The sequence below is a fragment of the Diadema antillarum genome, unplaced genomic scaffold (assembly GCF_040938485.1).
Source record: "Diadema antillarum isolate AM-2024a unplaced genomic scaffold, OU_Dant_1.0 seq00000821_RagTag, whole genome shotgun sequence".
Lineage (NCBI taxonomy): Eukaryota > Metazoa > Echinodermata > Echinoidea > Diadematoida > Diadematidae > Diadema > Diadema antillarum.
This window is the reverse complement of record NW_027271698.1, coordinates 2,435,285-2,462,656: the sequence shown is the minus strand read 5'-3', so window position 1 is coordinate 2,462,656 and position 27,372 is coordinate 2,435,285. Positions and strand designations below refer to the sequence as shown.

Sequence of the window (27,372 nt, the reverse complement as noted above, 5' to 3'; positions counted from 1 at the left end):
TGCCCGCAGTTCCTGATGCTGTGTCGATGAAGAATTTAAGGAATGCTCCTTTGCTTTAACCCCTTAAGTCCACGACAACACATTTCTTGGGTGTGATGTATCTTTCTTGTATAACTTTTCTAATTCCATTGCTCTTATTTCATATGTTGAATAAAAGTACAATTATTTCATTCCTTTTTATTTTAGTGATAAACCGATGCTTTTTTCAATTGTAGAATTATCAAAAGCCTGTAAATTACTTCATTTGTATTGATCCTTTAATTGACCACACAATTTAGAAGAGAAATGTTAATGTTTATTAGTTTCTCAAATTGGTGGAGTTTCATAAATTTTGCTCTGAGTTTTATTATCATTATTATTATAATTTGTAATTATTCATTCAAATAAGAAACTTTAGAGTACATCAAGGTGCAAATACAATATAAATGTAAGAATGACATGGAATAATGAGACTTGATATAAGAAAAGAAACTGCTACATGCTGGTCCCTGGGGTGGCAAAAACAATGTGAATTGTTTTTTCTTGGAAGCATGCCAGCCCATACATTGTAGCATGGAGGATTAATATCCAATAGATACAGTTACGTACCGTAAATACAACTGTAGCAAAAAAGACAAAGATATAAGATACACAAAACAGTAACATAATAAAAATACATTTTGCACTTTTAAAACTAGATAATTAAACTATTCATAATAACATACTGAAATGTAATATTGATGAAATCTTAACATCTACATTGTATTAAAAAAAAACTTGGTATGGAAATAATATTTAGAATGCTATGTACAAAATATTGTTTAAAGAAGAAAATACAATAAAATAATTTCATCATTAATTTACACACTTTTGATATGTCAACTAGAAGCTTCAGTGAAATTTGTGCAGATTTAGTAAACTTAACCATCTCCATCTAATCTAGCTCTCATATAAGATTACATGTTTGTAGTAAAATTCAGAGTTGCCAATTTAATGAGGAAAATAAGATTTCTGCAGCAAAAATTACCTGTAAGCTTGATTTTTAAGAAAGATAGATTTGAATGCAAAGTCAAAAAGAGAAATGGTAAATGTACATGTAAGAAAAAAGTCTTAACATCATCTATTTGAGGAGATGATCTCCTGTCTTTGATAGGGATAGTATGAGTGCTAAATTTATTAAAAAACCCTGATTCTATGGACTTGCTAGACTGAAATAATCTGCATTATTTTCATGACGTTTGACTGAATTTCATGACTTGTGCAGACAAGTCCTGTCATGAGGTCACTCCACTCCATTGACTGGCAAAATTTGTGAGAATAAAAACATCGAAAGATACAAATATTAGTACTATGTATACAATACAAACGTAGTTGGGCTGATTTTGAACTTGTTGTGTTGGAAGTGTCCAACAGGAATCAACTAAACTATATCTTTACTCTAGGAATGCACTGACAGATTTACTATGGTCGTATAGGCGTACAATACAGTGTACAGTTTATCTTAACCGACACACAATATCACTGACATATTAATTGCAGGTAATCAATAGTAATACAGAGGAAATATGATGGTTGTCTTGTTTGACAATTGTCCTCATTTTTATGTGCCAGCATGAGAGCCAGCGTGCATGTGTGCATATACATGTACAGTACATGTAGGTCACACTTGGTATTTATGCTGGCAAATGGATGTCAGCACCATGATACCTATATATTAAATGGGTTAGTCAAATACCGGTTAGTGATTGGCTAAACACAGTCACGTGATTGGAGGCACATTGGTTATGTTCGCCTATGGGCAGAACATGTTTGTAATGTTCTCCCATGGGAAAACATTTTCACGTACAATGTAGCAAATAGCAAACGATACCAAATGATTGAACGATCATATTTTTCACGCAATCGATAGGATAAATTTGCCTCTTCCATATAATGTGAAAAAGCAGATTTGACTACCCATATAATATAACAGATGATGACTTTTCTTGTCGGGAACATGTACCAAACTTTCTACCCTCAGGGTTTGAAATGCTATTTCGGGAAGCTATAAGTCCCTACACTTCATCTCGGGACTTACATGTATAACCTCCCTCAATAGCATTTCAAACCCTTCGGATGGAACATTTGGTATGTTCCCTCCCCCACCAGTCATCATCTATATAATGTAAAATCAATGTTGGGGAAGTCATCGCAATTGTCCAATAAGAATTTACTTCCTTGATTAAAAACATATCATTACAACATTTAGCTGCCATACAGAGACATGCAATTTAAATTCTTTTCTTTTTTAAAATCAACTTTAACATCATGTACATTGTAGTGATAAATGCTGAAAGGCAACTATGGATGTTTTTTTGAAGATGAGCAATTTTCATGATTTTTATGGTATAATTTACTGCATATGCTTATTGATTTATTTCAACATTTGTGTGTTTTGATATCTTATTTACCTGTGTGTTTATTCATTTCTTTAATTCATGTCACTTCCAAAACAGAAGTAGCATTTGAGGCACGTTATATGTACAACAAATACATACAAATACAAGTAGTGATTTTACATACGTTTTATGGATATAATATACATGTATCTCCTTTTAATCAGTAAATGGTTATACTGTAGTAGTAATCCAGTGGTAAGATTTACATGTAGGAATTTGCGAGTACAAGGGATATTACAATGTTATAAGTACTCTGTGGTACTGTATTCATACCAACGATATATTTTCTTACTATCATTTTTTTTTTTAAGATGGATGTTATTACTATTACTGTCATCATTAACTTGCCCAAGCTTTAAAAGAACTAATCTGCGACTGTTAATTGCAATTGTAACCATAGCACAAAGGAGTATGAGAGCAATATACTCTGGAAATATTAGTACAATTGTACTGCCTGAAAGTATGTACACAACTTGTGGCTATCATACTTTTTGTGTATGTACAGTCCTTGCTTGCACATTAATCGTTTGTACATATGATTTGTACATAAATTACACATAGATTTTCATGATATAAAATACATAACCCATTGTACATACAAATGTGTGCATGCAGACATGAAGTATGTATGTATGCATATAGTATAAAAGTGCAAGCTTTAGGAATGTTCTTGTACTATTGATATTCATTTCATATTATAAATAATTCCTTTCGATACGATGTATATTTTGTTTTTGACGAGTTTGGTGTCTTTAGCTGGATATTTCATACACGTACACTTTATGTGGAATTCTGACTTCTAGAATATGTTAGCTTGATTTCACATTGACCTGAAAAGCTCGGTTGATTCATCAACACAAAATAAGTGTAGTTTCCCCACTGCATACAAGTTTTTGCACTTCTAATTCAAGAGGAGTATTTTCCCTCATTGTTGATATGAACTGTTCAATATCTCAGTGATTATGGAGATGCACTCGTGCGGCTGGCGGTAAAATCCTGAGATCCGTTTCGCCATGGTTCTCACTAAGATTTATCAATCCGAGGAGAGTGCAGATGTACTCGGGAGCTTTCTCGCTCTCTGCAATGACTTGTGAATATCTGTCTAGATATGCAATGTAGCACAGAGTGATCATATACACATTGCTGTATGTGGCGGATGGAGGACAATTAGTCAAGGGCTTTTGCCACTTACTTCCTGTTAACGGTTGGAGTGAGAAACAAAGGAATTTGTATATTGTGCTTGAGTGCCCATGAATATATGTAATTGAACCGCCATTTGCGTTGCCTTGAAAAGTCTAAATTTCCATCTGATAGCACTCTTGATATTTACTCTTATCAAATGATGTTTATGTTCAGACTTTTGGAATTGATTTATGGCAGATCTTTTTCCTTTTTAAACTGTATTATTTGAGTGATCTTCGTTTTTTTCAAGGTTGGGTTCTGTGCTTTGTATTTGCATTCATTCTTTGCCAGTAACTTTGGACTGGAACACTAGATAGGATTCACTATGAGTTCAGATAATAAAATGTACACTTGTATCTTTATTTTTCTGTTTTGTGCAGTGCTTTTCATCTTGATTTTCTCTTTTTTCCTTCTATTCTCCCATATACTGCAGGCTGCTGAAAAAATCTATTAGAGTTTTTGAAAGCTTAGAATGACATATGACTTTCCCAAATGTCTGTATTTGGTCCATGCTTCCCCCCCCCCCCCCCCAAAAAAAAAAAAAAAAGAAAGGAAAGAAATGTTAATGAACATTGGAATAGTAAACTTCCGTGAATACATATAAATTGGGTATTTCATATTTGTCCCTGAAACTGAAACAGAATTTTTCCCACAGTTGAAGATATGAGATAAAATTTTCTGTGAACCATTTGTCAGCATATATTTTGTTAAACCTATGTATGCAAAAATCTAAAAATTTCAGCAACAAATTCTGTTATTTGCAGAATGATGAATTTGGCCAGTGTGGGCTGACAAAAACAAGCAAACAAACAAACAAGCCTTGGGTAGACTGCCACATCATGCAGAAGTATTAACTAGTTTCAAGAGCAGACTCTTGGAAGAAAGAATTAGCATATCTCTGAGTCAGTCTGTTAAAGAAGGGTTCTTTAATATCTTTTAAAATATTTTGCAAAATTAATGTGATGACTGACGATTTGTATGGTGTCATAAAAACCAAGACACATATGTCAGAAACTAGCATAACTACATATGTATGCAGACAGCAGCAGAAGTGTCATATACTTGTTATTTGCTAGTGTGCTTTTGAGCATGAACGCCAGAGAGACCATTATAGCAATCTTGGGATGTTGTTTGAACACTTGCTCAGGATGGATTCACAGATTGCATCTCTTCTTCCACGGCCCAAAAGCCCGGTGGTTTGGGGTCTTGCTTCAGTAGTTGTCTTTTTCTCATCGTGCATCCCTCTCGGGATTAAATGCTGGAAATGCTGTCTACCTTCTCAGCAATCTCACAGTCACATGGGATTTCTACAACTACTTGATTACGATACTAAATAGACATTAAGTGCGTGATGATGAATAAACAAACTTGTAATCCATTTTGCCGTCTCTCCAGTGGCTGTCATTTGTCCTGCTAAGAAATTAGGCATATTTTGCCCGGATTAGCGCGGTGTTTTGATCAGCATTGCTGCGGTGAGCTGAGCAGCTTGTTGGCTGTAGGTAGGTAGCTCTGGTTGTAGTTAGCTTGGCTGGTGGGGCAGCCTTGACCTCGGGGCCTCGACTGGCAGGCTGAATTTATCACCAAGATCTCCCCATCCATGTGTGGAAGTATGGTGTCTGTGACTATACTCTGGAAAAGCGAAAGAGTACTTTGTACAAATACCTGTGAGATGTAGGGCCCTATGTGTTTGTTTGTTTGCATGTGTGCGTGTGTGTCTGTGAGTGTGTGTGTGTGTGTTCAGCATGTGTGAGGTAGGAAGTATGTGGTGAGACTTTATTGTGGTTTTTTTTCAACATGATTTCAGTTTGATATCAAGCAGTGATGACATTTAATTTACAATAGTAACAAATGACAAGCATTTTAAAGATCTCTGAGGGCTTGTTTTGAAGACACCATACTGTACATATTGTACTTGGATGTGTTGAGATGTGGGTGTGATACATTGGTTCTCGACAACCTGCCGTGTTTTTTTTTCTTCATGAATTCTTTCTTCTCAGAAACGAGACACAAAGTTTCAGAAAATGCCATATATTTCTACTCTGGTAGTGGTGAGAAGATTAGTAAGACTCTTTTAATACTATTGTAGGCCAAGAGAGTTTATTGGGATATTGTAAGAAGGGCTATCCTCTATGAATTGTTGGTAGTTTTGGCATTTCAAGTTTGCCTCTATTGTGCAGAATCTTGGGTTGAGATGTCTCCGTAAATTTTCCTTGACCTTCAACATTCTAGGGATACTAATAGTTTGATAACATGCCTGCAGATCGTGCTGTCCGGGACGAACAGCTAACAGATATAATGTGTCCAGGCAGATGGATATTGAGCAAGCAGAAACTTGGCATGTGGGATCGGTCACGCATCACTCCTCGATCGATAGCTGGCAAGAATGCCGTGTGTGAGTGTGTGGAGGCAGTGAGAACTCTTGTGATTGATAGGGGATACCCGTATTTCGGGGTAGGAGTCTACAAATGAAGCTTGGGAGAGAAACGTTTGTGAAACATTCGTGACAGAATCGGAAGTGCATATCTACAGTTCTACGCTGTTGATGTACAGCAGCACATACTTGCCTCCCCCCTCTTTAGTCTGCTCTTAAAAATGTCAACAAAACAATCTTTTCACTGTACAAGATTTTTCTCTGTTCGTGCTTGTATACAATTGTAGGCAATACCATGCCCTATTCATACTGTAATTTATACCTTGAGCAATTTCAGCATAGCATTGCTTGTTGAATTGGTTCAAAGCTATATAGTCATATTAACCTGCCGTTTGCTTTTAGCTCCCGTACATTACTGAATGAATTGTGATAGGTACACTCCCTGTGTTATGTTACAATATATTCATCCTTTTTTAATAAACACTTACTGTAGGTGGGCTTGAAAGAACATGCATGATCGCACATACTGGACCAGAGCATGACTTATACACTTAAAAATTGGATGGCTACATGTAGATGTACATTCGTGTATTACATGTATGGCTGGTATTGTCAAGATTCTTGGAGCTGTAACAAAGTGTACAAATATTCCCAAGTTTTTCAGGAATTACGAATTTGGAAAGATGGCTAGCATGTTGTTGGTTTTGAAAAGCACCTCCTTAGTCTTCTATGGGAATCCTGGTGTCATATGTGTGTTGCATGGTATTTTTTTTCTGGCGTAGCACTTTGGGCATTTAATTTTAAGGTTTTTTTGTTTCTTTTTTTTAATGGTGCACTTGAAAAGTACTTCTGGACCTGAGGCTATCAGGTCCTTTGACCAGATGATATGATTCGCTATCATCCAAACTCGTGACAAGATGTTATGAGAAGGTCTGTGCAAGTCTGATATGTCACTGCCTGTTATTCTTCTATGTCAGAAATCCATTTATCAAGATGGAAATCAATTATTTGCTAGTTTAATAGCGTACTCCTCTTTGTAATTGACTTGTTTTGATTGTTGTCAAAACACGTCTGTAGTAATTTTGAGTGTTTATACAAAGAAAGTACAATTTTCTATGGACATTATATCTACTGAAGAGGGAGAATGCATGACATTAAATGTGATCCAAGTCACTAATCTTCTTTCTGTCTTTTCCGTTTTATCTTCTGTCTTTTCTCCCCACACAGGTAGGCCTGTCCACGAGTCATGCCTACAACATGCGGTTTTCCTAATTGCAAGTTTCGTTCTCGCTACAAGGGAACTGACGACCCGCGTCACTTTTATCGCGTGCCCAAGCGTCCAGCCATTCTGCGCGAGAGGTGGCTGGAGGCCATCGGGCGCACCGAAGAGACTATCGTTGGTCAGGTAGCGTAGCACAAACCACCACACAACCCCCCTAACCCCTGCCCTCTCCAAAGCAACAAAAATTTATTAAAAGCAACCTCACGTTACGTTTTTGTTCTTGCCTGGATGGCCCGTACTTCGTAACCCCCCGCAACCCCAGGGCGGCATGCTAGCCAGGGGCTAGTGGGGGCTAGCACTTGTCGGGCACTTCTTGTTGGATTGTCATTTTTGGTTTATTTGACGAAGTTCTCGAGCATCTGCAACCATTTTTTTATTTTTTATTTGTTGGTTATGACGACTTGAGTTGGTCTGTTTGATTTCTTAAAAACCATGTTTATTACTAGAAGTATTTTTATGATTTTAAGCTTTGATTTCAGTTGGATTGTGGACTTTTGTGCACTTTGTTGACCAAAGTTTGATGGACGACCATATATGGCATGCTTGTAGCATATGTTTGGCTTGTGTAAAAGTTGCTGACTCCCATTGTGTTTTATCAGTGAGACAGTGGTTCACCATTGTTGGCAAGCAAAACATACCACCCCACGCCTAGGCAGAACATTCCATTGTGCCGAGTATCATGCTCTTAGCCATCTTTGTAAATTTTCTTAAATCTTATCATTAAACGAGTTACCCACCCTATATTGAGGATGCTAGGTCCTGGTACATATTTATGAGCAAAATAGTCTTACTTTTATATTGTGAAAATAGCCAGCACGGAGGACTCAATGTCATCTATCTGTGGAATCAGTTTAAAAAGTTTGTGATGTGATAATAAAAGTAAAGTGAGTGCAATCATGCATAAGGTACCAGTCCATAGTCTAATCTATTTTATGCATGAAATTAATTGCCAAAGATATGAAATGTGTTTACAGATGTGTTGTATCATGCAAGGAAAGTAATTATGTATACAATGCACAATGTACGTCCTCTTAAAACGCATTAAGTTGTCTAGTTACACCATGGACAAGAGGTGCAATGAAGTAAACTAAAAAAACTGAACAATTTGAAATGAAAGTTTTAAAGTTAGGCCACATATTTGTGAATACCTCCCCACCAGCTGAATGGAGACGTCAGAAAAGGAGCATGAAATTTGAGCAGCGAGAAGAGAACTGGTCAATGAAAATTTAGATGCAACACAAGACTGTGACATCTTTTGCGTAGTACTTCGTAAATGCATCCTGTATGAAATATGACTAATTTTATTTTTGAAATGTGACTCATTTCATGTTTTCTTTCTGTGAACATAACTTCTCAAAACTTTTTGAGAGATGTGTCGCTGTCATAATGTTGGCATTTATTCTCCAGAGAAAATGATATTCCTGTAATTCTGGGAGGAAGATAAAACCCCTCAAATTGTTGTATTCAAGAACTGACAGCATTAGGAATATTATGCAATGGATGTCGCAGTTGTTAAGTTCTTGTAATGTGGCATGCGGAATGATTGACTGACATTAATTCTAAATGATTTTAACTTGTGTCATAATTTGCTCAAATTTTCATTGGCCAGTTGATGAAATGTCACTGTCTCCATTTAGAGCAATAGAACCTTGTTCTTGGGAGATGGAGTCTCCTATGTATGTGAAATTCAATGTGCATCAAAATTTGTCTACTATTCTGAAACCTAAACTCAAATCTTTTACAGCATATTGCAATAGCAACATGCCATGCATAATTGTGGGAAGATGGTGACAAGGATCATATTGAGCGGAAGAAAAGAGATATACTGGCTCTCGAACATTTTTGTCATCATGTGTTGATGAGTATGCCGTAATGTTAGTTTAACAATATTTTGTATATTGGATGACTCAATGACTGCTTTCTAATAAAACCTTCGTCTTAGATATGAAGACCCATCCAGAACTACTGCCAAGTTCTGTGTTTTCTCTGAATGGATCAAAGAGAAGACATTAATACATATTTTGCTGGAGATAGAATTTCAGAAGTGAGAAGAAAAAAGATGTTGAAAGACCAGAAATATCAGTCCAAGAATAATTGAAATGTTAATTTTGTAAATTAGACGTATATCCTCACACAGAAGGTTACCAGTTTGACTGTTCTGTGAAGCCATCTTCACTGAATACATGGGTCTTCTGTGTGTTTTGATTTTGTATGTGGCAGGTCTTCCAAGCCTTTGGACTTATTGTATAATCTGTCATTTTCAGCAATTTGTATGAAAACTGATACGGTACTTGTTTATTGGGTGATTACAAAGGAAATTTCTGTATGCGCATTGTAAACAACTGAAACCGTGATGTTAAACATGACATGTGTAAATGTATTATGGGACCTTTGAGACTATAGGTATTGATATGTGATTTATTCGTTTCCATTCATGTGAATTTTATGTTTGTGAAGATTCAGACGTACAAAGGAAATCTTCCACTAAATGATGCTAAACCGTGTCTTTTAGGCTGCCCAGGTTCCTCCTCAAATTTAGCTTTGATGTATATAATGTTATGAAATATTCAGAAAAGTGTCCAATACGTGGAATACATTTACCTCACCAGCTTACATGTAGGTCACCAGGAGAGTAGGAAAAAATAATAATAATGAAGTCAAGATGTAAACCATCATTGTAAGGTATTGAAGACAAGAAAGAAGAATAGTACTGCAGCATGTGCTAGGGATTCACCAGGGATTCACTGTACAACATCCACTGGTACACTGAACATTGTCTTTATGCCGCCAGTGTGATTACCCCCCCCCCCCCCCAAAAAAAAAAAAAAAAAAAAAGGTTCATCTTGGGGAAGAACCGTACAAAATTAATACGCACACATTTAACCCAGCCTGTCTGGTCTGCCACTTGCTTGCCAACACAAGATGACGTGTTTATGCAGTGCATTACTTAATTCCAATATCAACTTTAACTACCGGTACCCTTCCCCTGACATTGGTAATATCTAAAAATGAGAATTTGCTGATTTTTCTCTTTTTTTTCTCTCTTTCTCTTAAAATACTAAAGCAGCTCCTCCTTAAAGGGACTGGCTCATATCCAAGCCTAAATCAGGGCCCTATCCTTTCCTTAGCTTGAGTCTTCCTCCTGCCTCCGACGTGATCATGTGACCGGGATATTTTCCAAAGATAAGCCAATCGGGGCCATCCTGGTCTGACTTTTGGAGGAACCGTCCCCGAGAAGGTGACGGAAAAGAAGCATTGAAAAGGGTTTCCAAAGTTGCGAATGTCTGTTTTGGGATTGATGGTTGGGGAAAGGAATTTGATGACTGTTAGGGTGCACGGAATGACCCAGTTTCTCAAAACTCCTTGACACATGCAAAAGTTCATGTGCATATTTTGGCAACTTTTGTATCAGGAAATTAAACAAAGAGACCGTCATGTGTTCCATGGCATTTCGGATCACGGAGGTGGGAAGAAATTGATTTCAAATCGAACTACCCTCCCCCCTCGCCCTACCTCCACACAGTTTTCATCCATAGAAAGTTTGACTAAATTGTACCAGCATGTCTTTCTTGGATGTCCCTTTTGACATATTTTTACCGAGCTCCTGTTGTAGTAGTCGGCTTTTGGTCCTTGAATTGACAGTGTGGCAATAAAATGTAAATCAAAATGGCAGTATTGATTGACAAATGCACAAATAGAGGGAAACTTAACTTTAAAAAATGTCATTATTATATTGATGATGGTATTCAGAGCTATTGACAGAGTAATACCATCTTTAAAATTTCTTGCCATCCAAATCAGTTATTCGAGAAGTTTATAGGTTGTGACTCAATTGCTAATTTGCTAACTCAAATCCTTGTCAATTCAAAGAGCTAAACGATTCAGCAGCAATCAATTAAATGCTCACAGCGTTGTTGCTTTTAAAAGGAGGGTAGAATTTTTATAGCAAAGTCTGCAAAGACAAACCAACTGTCAGTGTGATTTGCACCATACAGGTAGAAGGTGAACTAGGCAGCGTGCCTGCATACATAGATTCCTGATGTACATGTCTATATACACCCGTTTAACCACCTTTTCCAAGCAAACCAGGAAGAGCAAAACGGATATAAATACTTCCTGGCAGAAGGAACATTTCTTAGAGGCAAGGATGGGAGGAATAGTATGTTCAAGGACTCTATCAGACTTTCGAACCCAAGATTTTTCCTGGGGGTGAGATTCACAGAGGACTAGAAACAATAAAAATCTTGCAGAGGAGGGAAATTGTTTGGCAAGAAAAGTCTTTGGGTAATACCCTGGCCATCTACCCAATGCGGGCCGTCCCTCTGTAATCACTGAAACCAGGAATATATTCGTTTTGGGGTTCTCTCAAGCCTTGTGTCATTCCATCCAAACTGGGTGTGGAGGAAGTGTGGTATTTCCCCTCCTCCCCAGCAATTACGCCTTGACCCTCATGAGCTTCCTGGATATATATAAAACGCTGAGAATCGCAGAATGAGGCGTTACGGGAGGGATCCCAGGTAATTCTTGGGCTGCCCTATTTTGTCAAGGCATGCCTGGCTCATCCAAACTTTGCGCTTTTACTGGCTGATGCTCCTACTTCCTCGTCTTAATTCCCCGACACAGTTCCTCAAGCTTACAGTTTTAAAGAATGACAAAAGCGCGACTATTATTCTTTGGAAGGCGACATATTTGAATTGGAAATGTGAGATGCTAAAGTGAGCACCTCCAAGTGAGCTTAAAGTCCCATTCCAGTTTTAGCAACAAGTTGAATTTAAAGAGGAAGTTGGTGGAATTAGTAATCAGTGGTTATTTCACAAATTATGATATATGTCACATCATATAGACTAACCCCCTCCCCCCCCAAAAAAAAAACACACACAAAAGAAATAAAAGAAAGAATGACTACTGACGATAAGCTGAATACTTTTTTGTTACTGTAGTACATTGTAGTTTTATGCACAAAACGTAGGAAAATTTATATGTTTAATTTCACATGTCTTGCCGGTCTTTCCCTGTCTAAACCTTTGTGGCAAACATCTTTCATGTGTAAAGTCGTATAAAAACACTTCTTTTTACATTTTTTTTTTTTTTTGGGGGGGGGGGGGAGAGGGATGGAGCAATTCAAAACCACAGTATATCATTATTTGTATCATGAAGCACCAGTAAAGACAGAACAAATTTTACTGGAATTAGGACGAGGAATGTTCTCTGAAATTGTCAATGTATCTCCAACAAATATCTGCTCTGACATGAATATTCATGAAGCTGGGGGAGGAGTATATCAAGCACTGTGTTTCCCAGGGTACAGTATTAGCACATACATAGATATTGTAGCTGGCATAGAATAAGAGACCAAGAAAGGAAATGCATGTGGCTTGCTGTTGGTTTCATTGAAAAATGAATGTTTCATTTTAGCTAACAAAGATATAGTGCGAATGTGTGTGTGTGTGTGTACATGGATGATGCTTGTCTTTTACACACATCTGCCATTGTAACACGAGTGATGAGATTGTTGGTTTTTTCAGTCTGTGATGCTCTGGTTTCACAGTGCTAGAAACTTTGAGTGCATTATAATCACTGGAGGCAAATTTCCCAAAAGATTACAGAAGTGCAGTGTTACAGTTTTTGTTCTAAGAAAAAAGTGTAGACATTGATCTTATACTGTGCATCATGTATATCAAGAACAAAAAAGAAAAAAAAATGTCTAGTGTTTGGTCTGTGGGTTGTACAGTGAATACTTACCTCCACCATACAACAGCTTTTGGTATTAAGGGTAATACCTGTTGAAGAGATAGTGACAGTATTAAAAGTTATATTTTTCTGTGTAAAGAGGTTGGAGTGTCCAAATCAGTATTTGATTTCCATTAGCCGGTCTCTATAAGCTCAAATGGTTTTTGAAAAGTGATATAAAGCTGTAGTGTAATGCTCCTCTTCTGCTGTAAGATGTTTTGTGTAGGTGTGAGATACCTGGTCAACCTTTGCACGTTTTCTTCTCCCTGTGTCTGGTTCTCTTATAGATTCATTCTAAAGGGAGGAAGTAACTTGTAAAGGGTAGCCTAACATCCAGACTCATGTGTGTATTTTCCCTTTTGGACAGGGCAGGATGTCATTTTCTAATACTTAATGAGTTTGAATACCTTTTGTTGAAAGTTTTGAAACTGAAAACAATTACTGTATACGCCGAGTATTTTGCAAGGTCATTGTTTCGCGAATTTTGTGAGTTACAAGTGTAGGTGCTATTCGAGAATTTAAAAACACAAAATATATTAACGCTGATCCGAAAATGAATGTGACGTGCATACACAGAAATCTCTCTGTTCAGTGCTGTACCTCATGATCCTGAATTTAACCACTCACGAAATTGTTGGAAAGTCCTGAGTCACGATAAATTAGACTCGCTAAATATATGGCGTATACAGTATTCTGCGTATGACAGTCTGGTGTACACCTATGTGGAATCTTCATGTCACCACAAAATGTCAGGTCAGCCTGGAATCAAGGCTAGTTGAAAAAAAAAAAAGAAAAGAAAAATGGAGGAATAAAAAAAAGGTGGTTATGACCAGCACCCATCCAGAAGGAACTCGTCAGTCTGGGTTACGATCTTCCTGAAGTGGTATGAAGGGTTTAGATAGAAAAGTCTGGATCAAAACTTCCCTCTCTGCTGGGGTCTTGGTTCCAGAAGGAAGGAACACGGCCTTCTTGCTAATGAGTCCAAACTCTTAATTCCTGTCTGAAGTGTGACAACCCCTCCCCCTCCCCCCCCCCCCCCCAGTACAGCCATCCCTGGTGGTTACAGGTTTTCTGAAGGAACCTTCTAGCCATTGCTGCAGTGTATTATAGATAACCTTTTGAATTTTCCTACGCTGCTATCAATATATTGCTTGATCTTCAGGTTCTCAAATAACTGAATAATAAAAACTGGAGTTTTTAGATACTCAGTATTGTGGTTGGTGTTTCTTTCAAGTTTTGCAAACATTGTTAAAGGAAGAAAAGTAGTGACGTGTGCGTATCTGATTGTGTTTCTTACCTTCTACATACTAAAGGGCATGGTGTATATATTGCATGGAAGAAAATGCGTAGGTGCAAAGTTGTCTTTAGTGATCGGAACAAAGAGAAAAATATCTTTGTTGTGGTAGCAGCAGTAAGTTTATTTTTACCATGCCTAGTTGTACTTTCATTGTAATATCATGTTTTTTACATTGTTGTACTGCTTAGAATTGCAATTTTATGTTTCATACAATTGTATGTCATGTAAGAGTTTCATTGGTCATTATTTTTATACATCCTTCTTCCTGGTATGCTGTATGCTGACAGTATATTTTTATGTAAACTGTCTTGCGTGTAGCAGACCTTTTTATGATAACATTTCATTAGTGTGTATGGACATGGATATTGTTATTAATACATGTACAGTGTACATGTACCAGCTAGTGCTGCTCTGTTATAGTAAAATCTCTAGGTGCTGATATGATATATGAACATGGAAGATGCATGTTTAAATGTCTTTATTTAGAGGTCGCAGAAAAATATGTATTATCATGTCATTTGCTTTTCAACAGATATTTGGTCTGTGATACATCTCAATGTCATGATTTTGTTTCTCAATAATGATATCCATTGTAAAGAATGTCCTTATGAAGGAGCAGATGCATGTATGCGGAGGATCAGATCCACGTCAAGCATACTGTACATCTGATGTTTCTGGTGTGTTTGAATATGTTGGCCTAATCATAAATCAGTCACATAGATTAATTCTGTTTGCTTTGCATTTAAGTGGTATATGATTGATAAAACATCCCCAGTGTTATGCACTCACTTTAGAAATATGCAGTGAAGTTGAACTTTAATGTTGACATTCCATTTGACCCCCAGATAGGAAATTCAATGGAATACTAGCAATCTTCCCTAAATTAGCTCTTGCACATTATGATTAAGATTTACTACATTGCAGTGCATACAGCTTTGTGACTCATATTGAACAAGTAGGTTGTGTAATATCAAAATACATGGACACCTTATTCAGCAAGCCTTGCATACAGATTATGCTGCAGTTTTGATTATTGACCTAAGCAACTGTCAAAAATTGAGCAAAAATCTCTCATCTATCCTTCATATTGTGAAGAGGATGTCACATTCCCAGATGATCAGCTGTTCAAAATCTTCTATCATGTCACATACGTATAATCTTTGTGACATGGACAGGTCAGACTCAAAATTATGTACTTATATTGGTGGCTCAAACCTACCATGAGTCTACAAGCCACCAGCAGTTTTAAAATGACAGAATATGATGATGCATTGATCAACATTTTGATAGACCAGTGAAGTTATACATGTTAATGGTTTGTTCAGCCATTTACTGCAAATGAACAAATGCATATTGTGGCTCCTTGTTTGTTTAGTAATAATTGTAGATTACAAGATATACTTGCTACTCTAACAAATTAAAATACAAATGTCTGTTTATGTGCAGATGCTACACGTTGTATACAGTTCTGAATAACATTGCACAATTTTGACAGTTAATACCATTTTTATTATGTAATTTAGCATTGGACAATAACTTGTTTGATGTTGACATCAGTTAAATGAAGCTGCACTTCACGTGTCTGAGTTTTTGATATTTTCATAAAGATTTTTTTTTTTGGTTAATTCGAAACAATGAGGTTCTGATGAATTGATTTGGATAACTTTTGAAGAGAGATTGATCCATTATGTGCAGAGACCTTTGCTAATACTCTGTTGACACTAATGTACCCCTTTCTTTCAGCTGTTTTATTGAACTACCAGCCCTTCGTTGATTGGGTTCACGCAGTGCCCAGTGCCTTTGGTGCGTGAAAACGACCCAAAGGAACTGCTGAGGTATCGATCAATCACATTACCTTTTATTACTTTCAATTTCATACTAACATTTTTTTTTTGGTCTTATTATTTGTTCATGTAGTCACTTAATTTGCTTTCCATTTTTTGCTAACTTTTGGACTAACCCTCTGCCTTTTCCTTTCCAAGTTATTTTTTCTATTTATGAAAAAAAAATATTCTTTTCATTTTCAGTTCTTTTTCATTTCATCCATATTTTCTAGAAGTTCAAATCATGATAGAATTAATATTTCATTCCTTAAAAAGCAATCCTAATCCTGAAGGGAATAGTAAATTTTCATTGTGCTTGACAAATGAATTCTAAATTCCCAAGCAAAGAGAGTCATTTTCACATTCAACATTAAATGTCCAGTGATCTGAAATGATTCCATTTTATCCAAACAGTAAAAAGTGCACTATGTTACACATAATTTACTGGGTAAAGGAAGGTTTGTCATCATGTGTCAAATCATCCAGTAATCAAATGATTGGTCATTCAAAATGCTGTAAAGTCCGGTTCTTGTCCATCAGAGTTGAGTCGAGTATCTCGATCTTGGCTTGTGCTTCTGTGTGTGATGCCCCCAAGTATTTTATCATGATTTGAGATGAGCTTACTAACAAACCAATGAGAAAAATCTTTCTATCCTCTCTCTACCTGTCTCACTCTGTCGTAAGTAATCCTGAATATCAAAATGGAAAGAAAGAAAAAAAAAATGCAAAAAAAAAAAAAAAATCTTCTCTCTCGCATCTAAAGCATTGCCTTAGAATTCTGTGGTGGCAGGGGTCCTGCTCTGTAAACTTACCTCTTCTGTGCGTGCTGGTGATGCAAGCCTTGTGTATCTGAAACCAAGAGGGACAGTTCTGCATCTCTCTTCCATCTGCAAATTGAAGTGCCCTCCATCGCTGTCATTTGTGTGAAATCTGTCCACTTTGGGTGACTTTCAATTCACTCTGCATCCTTCTTTCTTCTTTTTTTCCCCCCTATCGTCAAACTCTTGCAGTTTTTTTGTGCAGCTGTGAACTCTATTGACATGCATCCCAGTTTCTCAGTTGTTGTTGTTTTTTTAATCTTCTTGAAGGTGTTGAATAAGAAATTAAAATCGAAATACCTGTATGAATTGTGGATTTGACTGGGAGGCTTGGAAGGAATTTTTAAGGAAGTTTTGTCACATCCCAATTATTTGATTGTATCATCAGATTGCCCATTTCACCTGACAAAAATATTGTCAGAGCCTCCTGCTGAAATTCATTATCTATTTTCACATCTTTTTGATTAATATCACTTATTCAGCAGCCTTTTTTTTTTTCTTGCTTCAAATTCAAAGATACATTGTAGTTTGTATCTTGCCTGTGAATCTTAAGTGGTTGATTTTTTTTTTTCAGTAAAGGCATTTCCCCTCTGAATTTTGTTTTGTACAATGCAATGTGGAATGACATCTTCCAACTTTGCAGTTGCAAAATCTTCAAGGAAATTTTCAGTGTAATTTTTTGATGCCAAGTTTATTGTCAACTGCAATTTACCATTCATCAGCTAGTCATCAATTTCCTACAAATCCATTACTTTTATTAGTGCATTCAAATGACTGGTTTGAAAATGTGATGTTCTTGACATGTGGTTTTAGAACCATTGTGTTACCTTTGCTGTACAATGTGTATGTACTGTACTTGTAGGATATATTAACCATTTGGTATTAAATGTGTAATTGTAGAAGAATTCATAAAAATGACTACTAATGCATTGGTAATCTTGCAATTTAGTGACATTGTATCTAATTCATATTTATTATTGACTAATCACAATTAATTGCTCTCAGTAACAAGTCACATGTATAAATTTCAAATGCTTACAAGTCATTATAATATAAGCCGTACCATGCCATCATTTGCAGTGTATTGTTTTTTCCTTGCAAGATGTTTTTGCAGTCGGTGATCTAACCACATCATGGGTCGTGTTGAATTTGTGTGATATGGTGCGTACGCACCCACTGTGTACATCTTACATAAACTTACCTAACTCACCCTCATATCAAAACACTTGACCTTGCGTGACACACAGCATTCCTTTTTAGAGTAGAGATCAAGCTGCGATTGTAAACACTGCTCTCCAACTCATCTCAATGTAACTATAAGATGAAAAGTTTGAATATCAAGTCTTATATTCATGCCAATTGCTTGGCTTACGTGGTTGGAACGTGCAGTGTGTGTGTGTGCTTCATTGTGTAATGTATTATATATGGTTATCACTTACTTCAGCTGCTCAGTTTCTGTTTTTCTGTGCCTTTAGTATGCATATAAGATGGTTTCATACACTTTTTTTAAATTTTTTTAATGTAACTGATCCAGAGTGGTATGAATGCATTGCTCATTCTTGGCCGGGATGCTAGGTACAGCACTGATCACTTGCTAGATGACAAACCTAATTGGTTATTGAATATATTTATACAGATCTAGATATGAGCTGCCTTGCATTATAATTTGCATGTGTCAACCTATACCCCTTTTCATAATATGCACAATTATTTACTTTCTACCCCCCAGGGGTGGCAGAGTGATATGCTTTAATTACATAACAGTATGTGGCTTGTCAATTTGACTTTCAAAAGTGTGAATGCTCCCTCCTCCCCCCCCCCCCCCCAATTGTGATAATACTTTTAGGAAAATAGATGAGAGTATCAAGACTAACAGCTGAATTTTGTAACCACTAAATGTACTGATGATGAGCTCTAACCTTTCGTGTGAGGAGAAGTGGTGTGTGTGATGTCCACTGTCCTGTTACAGTGTTCTTTCTCTCCGTCAGTCCATCTCCCATACCAGCACCGGTATCTGTGGAGATGCGATCCCACTGCATCATCCGCCCTGCTTGTAGAGTGGATGAGATACATTAGGTACTAGATGGCAAATGACCATCATCAGTAGCATTTATCTATGGTGGCTGTCCATGCGAGAAGCTGCTGGATGCAGATTTCCGGGAAAAGTGCAATACCATTGTGGGAACGAGTTTGGGATGATATATGTGTAGGAGTTTGGGATGATATGATATAGAATGCTGCTATCCATGATTACCCAATTCAGAACCAGCGGCATGTCACCAGCTTGTAGAGGGTGTACAAGTGGTATGGGTGAGATGAGAGGGGTAATGTTCATGAGAAGTTGGAATTCAGGAATGCTGTTTGAAATCCATCCATATCCCTTTCCTAATGTATCATGTCAGATATTATACTGTGTTCTGTATTTAATGTGTTGTTAATATTTTTTGTGTTGTCTCTTTTTCATCTTATTTCACTTCCTGCTTCTAGTAATTTTCTCACTCTCTTTTGTGTCTTTTGCTGTGTTTTTATTTTTGTATTCATTTTTCGATTGAAGCATAATAGACTTCTGCTTTGCTGCTTGTGAGGAAATTTGTAAGGTTTTTCCATGCACCATGTTTATCCCACAGTAGATGTCTGTGTGTATGTGTGAGAAATGTTTAAATGTACAAGAAGAGCAAGAAGTTTTAATCAAAAAGCTATGCTTGTGCCTGATCACCGATGATTTTACTTGCTTTGACAGTGTTCTGAGTAAAATTGTTATTTTTGTCTTGATCAACATTGCAGGTTCGTACAATGTAGTAACTACTATAATATGAAGAATGAGTGCCGTGCAAGATCCTATAATTATGCTTATTGTACGAGTGTGGTCAGTTCCTTCAGTCTCACCGTAACTCCAATAGCAAGCTGTCAATTTTCAGACAATCGCTGAAGAGGATGGGAAGCAGACTATCAAAATTTATCTGTGCCCGTGCGAACGTCAGAGAGTCTTTATTTTCGGGGTGGTCTCCAGCAAAATGTGGACATATTTGTAAGTGATGTCATTTTATGCGTCATTCATGTTGCACAAGTGTTCTGTCACCGTATCATGCGGGATGCAAATACAAAATTGTACCTCACACCCCAACAAGATGAGATGAGACACACTCCCGACCCACCCCCCCCCCCCCCCCATATCTACCGCCCTGATATCGAAAGCTTGCCATTGTCTATCCAGCCTGGCACTGTTTTGGTTTGTGTTCGTCCTCCCGGATGTTTGCCAGGTTTGTAATCCACAAGAGAGGAATTGTACGCCGTTACACAAAAACATTTGCTTGGGGATGAAGACATCCCATGCCAGGACTCTCCCGACCTCTGACATCAACTCCGCAAATCCTCCTCTGCTCCCCCCCCCCCCTATTGGTTACATTGCTATAGCAGTGCACTTGTCTTTAATCTGTGATGGAGAGATAGTAATGGAGCTTTGTATGCATTAATTTTTCATTGGCCCAATCCCATCCATGACTGCAGTAAGTAAATGAACTTGAAAGTGATGCACAATTGTTTGTTTGTTTGTTTATTGGAATTTTATTGTTTGAGAAACTCTCTCTTGGAAAACACATTATCAATCCCTGCATTGGTATCATTGTATTCCAGAGGGAATACATCAGTATGTTTGTGTTGTCCATCGCCTCAGCAATCTCAGAAGTGATGATTTTCATGTTGTGCATCAGGAAAAGGGGGGGGGGGGTGATCTCAGGGAAGATATTGGGTCATGATACCCTTTTAACTGATAACCCAGTTATTTGGATCATTCTGTACAAATTCTAGACTGTTTTCAGAGGCATTACACATTCTATGCTTGATATGTCGTCCCCGTCTTGTATCAATTATTTCACACCATTGAAAATTCCAGGAAATCTATGACAACACTTAACACTGGCGGCAGTTTGACAGTCCCAGACTGGTAAAAATCACTGTTGGGCCAGTAGCTTTGCAGGAATTGCAAAATTTTGCTGGTCCGGCAGGACCAGTGAAAAAAAGATAACATTGTCGAGGCCAGTTAAAAAAAAAAAAAGAACAGGAACAGCAAACACACCCTGGTTTTCAGACCAGTGAAAATGGAAGGATTGGTATCTACTAATCCGACATGGACAGGTCAGACCAGTAGAAAAAAATGGGCTAGTGTGCAGCCCTGAATATGAGACTTAATTGATAATGATTGCTGATAACATGTCAGGCCAGTGTCTAACCTCATCATCAGATCTGGATACATTACCGACAAAAATCAATCACCATGACATTACTCTAGGGCAGAAACTGCAGACAGCTGTCCTTCTTCGAACCCCGTAAGAAAAAATATATATGCTAATATGGCCTATATGTGTAGAATGTTCTCTGGTTTGTCACAGTTTCGTTCCTTACGTGCGTGGACGATGGTAGCGTGGATGCGGTGTTAAGTCCCTCTAGAGATGAGGGGATGGAGCGTTTGCTGTTGACACAGCTGATTGGCCTATAATCGGAAGATGTGCCACGGTTTTGGGAAGGGGGGGGGGGTAGTGGTGGGAAGGGGGGAAAATTGGGCTAGTTAGAGATTCTGTGTCCTATTTAGCGTTGCCTCACGGCACACTTTGCAGAGTGACAAGAAATGAATGTCACATGTTTTAGGCCAGTGAACACTCTTCCACTCTGGCAAAGGATGATGGGATAGGTGATGCTTCATCCGTAACCTTTTCCCTCGGTTTGAAATGACATCTGGCCGTCTCAAACCAATACCACAATTCTCTATGTGAGGCCAGTCATTGCTATGATTATGCCTTTTATTTGAAAGGAAACATTCCCACTTTTATTGAGGGATGAGACATATATATTCTGATGTGTTCAGTATTGATTTCAATCGATTGACTATGCTGCTTGATCTGTAAATTTGTCCATCCGTACTTCAGGGTTAAAGGTATGGATTGACAATGTAGAGATCACTATCGCTAGTCCATGGCTTTTGTGACACATAAACATAAAATCATTTTTATTTTAAATTGCAGAAGTTCACGTCTGCTAGTAATATTTATCTTCTAAAGTTTACAACTTAACCACTCTATCTAAACCGGGCTGTGTGTAAGAAACCATGCTGCAATGTGGCTCTTTTGGATTAAAAAAAAAAAAGAAAAGAAAAAAAAAGGATTATTTTTAGGAGTTGGGGTGGGAAAATAGCTAGAGTTCCTTTTACAAAATTAAAGACAAATATAGGAGGAAATGCCCCAGTTTCCATGGAAATTGCATAGTTGAAACAGTACTCTCCTTCATAATCGGCCAGGATATATTTGTGTCCGAATGTCTGCAATATGCATGCCAGCGCCGTAACATGAAGAATCCAAACACATGATGTGGATCAATAGTACGCCATTATCGTCCATATCTGAGCTAATCCAATGTCGTTCCTGTCTTCATTGATTTGTCTGTGTGGCCTGTTTGTAACTTTCGGTTTCTTTTTCTTTTCTTTTCTTTTTTTTTTTTTTTTTTAACTGAAGGAGCCTTTGTGTAAAATGTAGTTTACTGATGCCACATTTTGCTCTGTTTGGGTGCAGTTGAATCTCACCATGGAGATGTTGGATGCAACAAAACCTTCATATAGCACAGTGATTTTGCTGGTCCTAACTCTTTATATTTCTTTGTTTTTTTTACCCTGCTACAGTGAGAAACCTGATATAACAAGGTAATGGTGGTGGGCTTTAGGTCATTATAATATTAATTTTCCCAGTACTGGCTGTCTGCTGAGAACTCTGTTTACATTGCAAAAGAAGTGAACGTAATCAGTGACAAACTTCCTTGACATAAAATGGCTGTAAAGATGATGCTTACATTGGATCCCCAAACATGTATGAGATACAGAGAACAAGAACAAGATGCAGCAAGAATTGTATTCAAGTTTTGTTGTTGATAGTGTGGCTCCAAGGCATTTAAATCATTAATTATAAACCAAAATTTAGTCCGACATTGGTTTGTCTCACAGTGATGAATGTGTTCTTTGCTCATGTGACGCCATTTCAACTATGGTCCATAGGGACCATTCCACACTCCCATGCTAAATGATCTGCTACTACAAAAGGGTAGAAATGTTGAGCATTGAATCAAGACTAATGTATTGAATGTCATGTGACAACTCAGCTAGCTATGCCAAACTATCAGAAAGCCTCACTGCCATGTTTTTATGTAGGAACTTTTGGCCTTTATGGAAACTTCAATCCCATATGATATCTAAAGTAGGAACCTCCCTCAGAAGCTGTATTGTAACCTGGGTTTTTATTTTCATCTTTTAACAGAGTATGTACTGTAGTTTGAATTGTGCTTTCAGCATCAATTGGTATACACCAAGAATATAGCAAAACACCAAAACAAAATCAAAACACTTAAAATAAAAGTGAATTAATAAACAATTAGATAATTGATTAGACAATTTTAGAGATTCATAAGAAGAGCGTTTTCGGACATTTCAGTGACTAATGGCTTAAGCAAAAAAAAAAAAAAATTGTTTCTCATGGAAATTCAGAATGGGTGAGATAATGCCCTTTGTGACAGACCACTGAAGTAAATGATGGGAATCAAAAATATTTGTGCATCATATCGTCTGATATTCAAGTGATATTGTCTCCAATTGTTACGTTATCTTAAACACATTGTTTGCATTGATATCTTGGTCTTCCCCGACACTTTCACAGAACCAAACTGCTCATGGGGGCATTCATTGCCGGATATCATTCAACCATGTAAATGTTTGCATTGGAGCTTGAAGTCAGCCACCGACAGAACCATTTAGTTCCACCGAGTCAGTTTTTCTATTGCCTGGGTTTTTTGTTCCACGGTGCCAATCCGGCCATCAGTATGCACTGATGCTGTTAGGACCGATTCACTGACGATTTGACCTTGCAAAGCCGCTAGTAAATTTACCAAGCGAGCAATTTGCTGTTCCCAATAAAGGAACCATCAGCTATGGTGCCTCCTCCCTGCTCTACTTTTAAAGTGGAGCTGTTTACAATACCCATCCCCACCCCAATTACATGGTAGAGCTGTCTTCAGTCTCTCATCCCTGCTGTGCTCTTTGAGGACACCATACATGCGGCGGTGTTGATTGACCTGCATTCTTACAGCAGGTATTATGAGAGTGATGTAGTGGATAATGTACATGTAACTCCTTATTCAATCATCAGATAGTACTGAAACCGTTTGCCGTATAAATATTCATGAGGTATTAAATGCATTCTGAAAAATACGTGATGATCAAAGAGGATAATGATTTTTATCTTATTTGATAATAGGAATGTAAACTCAAGTGAACCAAAACATTTTAGCGCTGAATTCATGGTAAGATTTTACTTTTGTCTTGTACTCTTTCAATATATCACATAGTGGTTACACTACAGGCACGTATCATAAAATTCATGATAGACAAATGCTCTGATCCCCTTTTGTCTTTTACCTATTATTCCCCCTCCCTTGATTGAATGGAAGAGCCCAATTTGAGCCAACCAAATTTTGCCTAGATCATTATGTCACTATGTAACAAACTCTTAGAATGTGAATTTCCATTTTTACTTCACTTGAAAAATGACATTAGCACCAGAAGAGTTCTTCTTCCAAAAAAGTGCTAATTCACAAGTCTGAAGATAATGCACTGAAAGTCAAAGATGTGTAAGTCAATGAGTATGCACACCCATTACCACCCATTGAAGAGGTAATTTTTACATAGTTAAAGCTGAGAGCCTTTTTTTTTTTTTACAAGTATACCTGTCTTACTGAGGACTTCAACACGTCAAAGGAGGGTGAAAGGTCCATATTTCTTTTACATAAAAATGTTGAGAAAATACATTATAACATGAAAGACCCAAGTGGCATTGAAACATTTCTGGTAACATTGTGAGGACGATGGAACTGCGTTAAATTTTTGATCGGCAGCACGTGAAGGTGGGACTGATTGATGGGTAGGTAACGTGAATTTGCAGCGGGAGGGGTTGCGCAGAGTTCAGTCATACGCCTCTCAGCTGATGGCGGAGGGAGCTCAGTGCATTAAAGCTGCAGTGTGACTCTCGGAATGGTCGTGTCCTTGCTATGGAATTGTCATCATCCATCAGTGATTTGTATAAAGGATGAGTTCCTGGTGGTAGCCGTAGTCATATTAGTGGGATTGTCAACAGTAAGGCTTGCACAATGGATATGATGTAGAGACTTCTTTGGTCTAGCAAGATGTTTTGAACATTCCTAAGTGAGATAATGAGAAACCTCTTATGAAATATGAAAGAGAATGTAATTTTAAGAAGGATTCAACATTTATTGCTGAAAATTGGTTTTCAAATGGCTGAGATATCCAAAAAAGTGATAATATTAAAAGGCGACAGGCCACACCTTTTATTAGGATCTTTTTTTTTCACCTTGTTTTTGGATATCTCAGCCATTTCAAAACCAATTTTCATCGAATAAACTTTTGATACCCCTTAGAATTGTATGCTCTTTGACATCTCATAGAGTGGTTTCTGAATATCTCACAAAACGTTAAAAGCTAAATCCTCACCTTGACCAGAACTGTACACACCCTTTAAAGTGGCCATCTGCCCCCCCCCCCCACATCTCCCAATTTACCTCCTAGCCGAAGAAATGTAGTTTATTTGGTGATTATGCTGTCAGTTTGAAGCACCATCAGCAATAGTGTGCATGAAATAATAATCCACCTTATGAATGAAAATGAGCCAGTAGATTTGGGTTTAAAGTCTTTAAAGTATCTTGTTTCTTTTAAAGATGTACTCATCTACGGTAGTTTACATTGTCGCAAAGCCCTTGAAGAGAGCATAACTAGATTATATGCCCACAAAACCCTTTATGTGATGTTCTGTAAAAATATTGTATTTTTTAAGGAAAAAAAAAACATTTTCAGTTGTTTTGGAATGGGAATTCATGCTTTAACTGTACCTTTTTGAACCTGACACCTTAATGATAGTGTAGGAGATTGCCCCAAGCAGTGCAAGGCTATGGGGGTAATGGTAAGGATGCGCCCTAATCCAGTGCCCCCCAGGCAGAAAATCGCCATTAATCACGAAGGGGTCGCGGTAGTGCCTTGTTTTGGTGAACGTAAAAACGTTATGATTGAGTCATTTGGGTCTACAAATGCAGGGGGACTAAATACCACCTTCGCCTTCAAGTCTTCTGGCCGTACATCATGCTTGGCTGTCAAACAAAGATAGGACATTCTGCTGCGATTGGGGGGGGGGGGGGGGGTGGCGTTTGTCATCCACAGCATCGTAAATGATACAATGCGGTGTAGTGGCATGCTAAGACTTGGTAGGAAACTGGATGAAGCTGGAGAATGAGAGTGGTGTGAAGTATGTGTTGTTGTGTCTAATTCTCGCTATTGCGTATGGAACTGTAAAAACTCGAAATGGCAGCAGCGCTATTTACTTTCCATGATAATGCTTCAACAACGCTGTGCTGGTGCACAGTGCCGGTTCTATTTGATCATGCACAGATAACACAAAGTACTTTATTTATCTCAGAACTACAATATGTAGGTTTTGGTAACTGCTCCATGTTGGAAAAAGAAATATAAACTGTAAGCTCTTAAAATGCATTTCTATTGTGAAGTGAGAATATTTTAGTCACGATAAAAAGGGGAAAATTAGATATGATTACAGCAAATGCGCTCTGCCCATGCCTGCTGCACAGTAAATGCACATTACCTGAAGTGCACGAGTGAACCGCGAAAGTGTGACTCCGTGTGTTGCAGGTACGTGCGTGAGATCACCTCATTCATTTGCACGTAGCGTACGGCCAGAGTATGGACCTGACTGCTGGCGACTGATTGTGGACATTTATATGCAATCCATGGAATTTACAGACAGTGCATTCAATTAATGACTTGAAAGGTGGCAAAGTCATACTCAACATCTGAACTTAGGTTGATTAGCTAGCTGCAGATTGTTGTTACTATGGATGATTTATTTTCCGTTAATTTCCCTTTCCATTTCCCTTGTCACCAATATCATCACATGATCTGAACTTGGTTGTGCTTGTTCAGTTTCAACTCCAAACAACTCATAATTACAATTTTTAATTGTAGGAATGATGCATAAAATTGTATTTTTTAAGGTCTTTTTCCACCAGCACTTGTTCTGAGATTATGGCACGATTGGAGTTTAGTAGAGAAATTTCAAAATACACATATGTGTATGTTACATCGAAACTGTGAGTGGTGGAGTACACAAGTAATCATAATGCAGAATTACAGGGTAATGCGAGGAAACCAAGCAGACAAACTAAGTTAGGGGAGGGAGACTGATGGGTGTGGTTAAAAAGTTTTATTGTTATGACAAGTTCATGAATAAATATGAAAATGATAAGTATGATAAAGTAAAAGTCAATCTAACTGGACCACGGGTTTTACTGTATGTGCTTGCTACTTTTGTTTTTGTTTTACATGTATGTGGAAATGGC

At 37.6% G+C, this 27,372-nt stretch overlaps 1 protein-coding gene across 1 annotated transcript in view; it reads left to right on the top strand.

Moving 5' to 3' along the window:
• Positions 1–27,372, top strand: part of LOC139739852 (C-terminal-binding protein 2-like) — a 114,893-nt gene that overhangs the window by 9,120 nt on the left and 78,401 nt on the right. Inside the window, exon 2 of the mRNA XM_071650452.1 lies at positions 16,023–16,114. The gene's annotated coding sequence lies outside the window, so the exon portion shown is untranslated. The remainder of the gene's footprint in view (positions 1–16,022; positions 16,115–27,372) is intronic.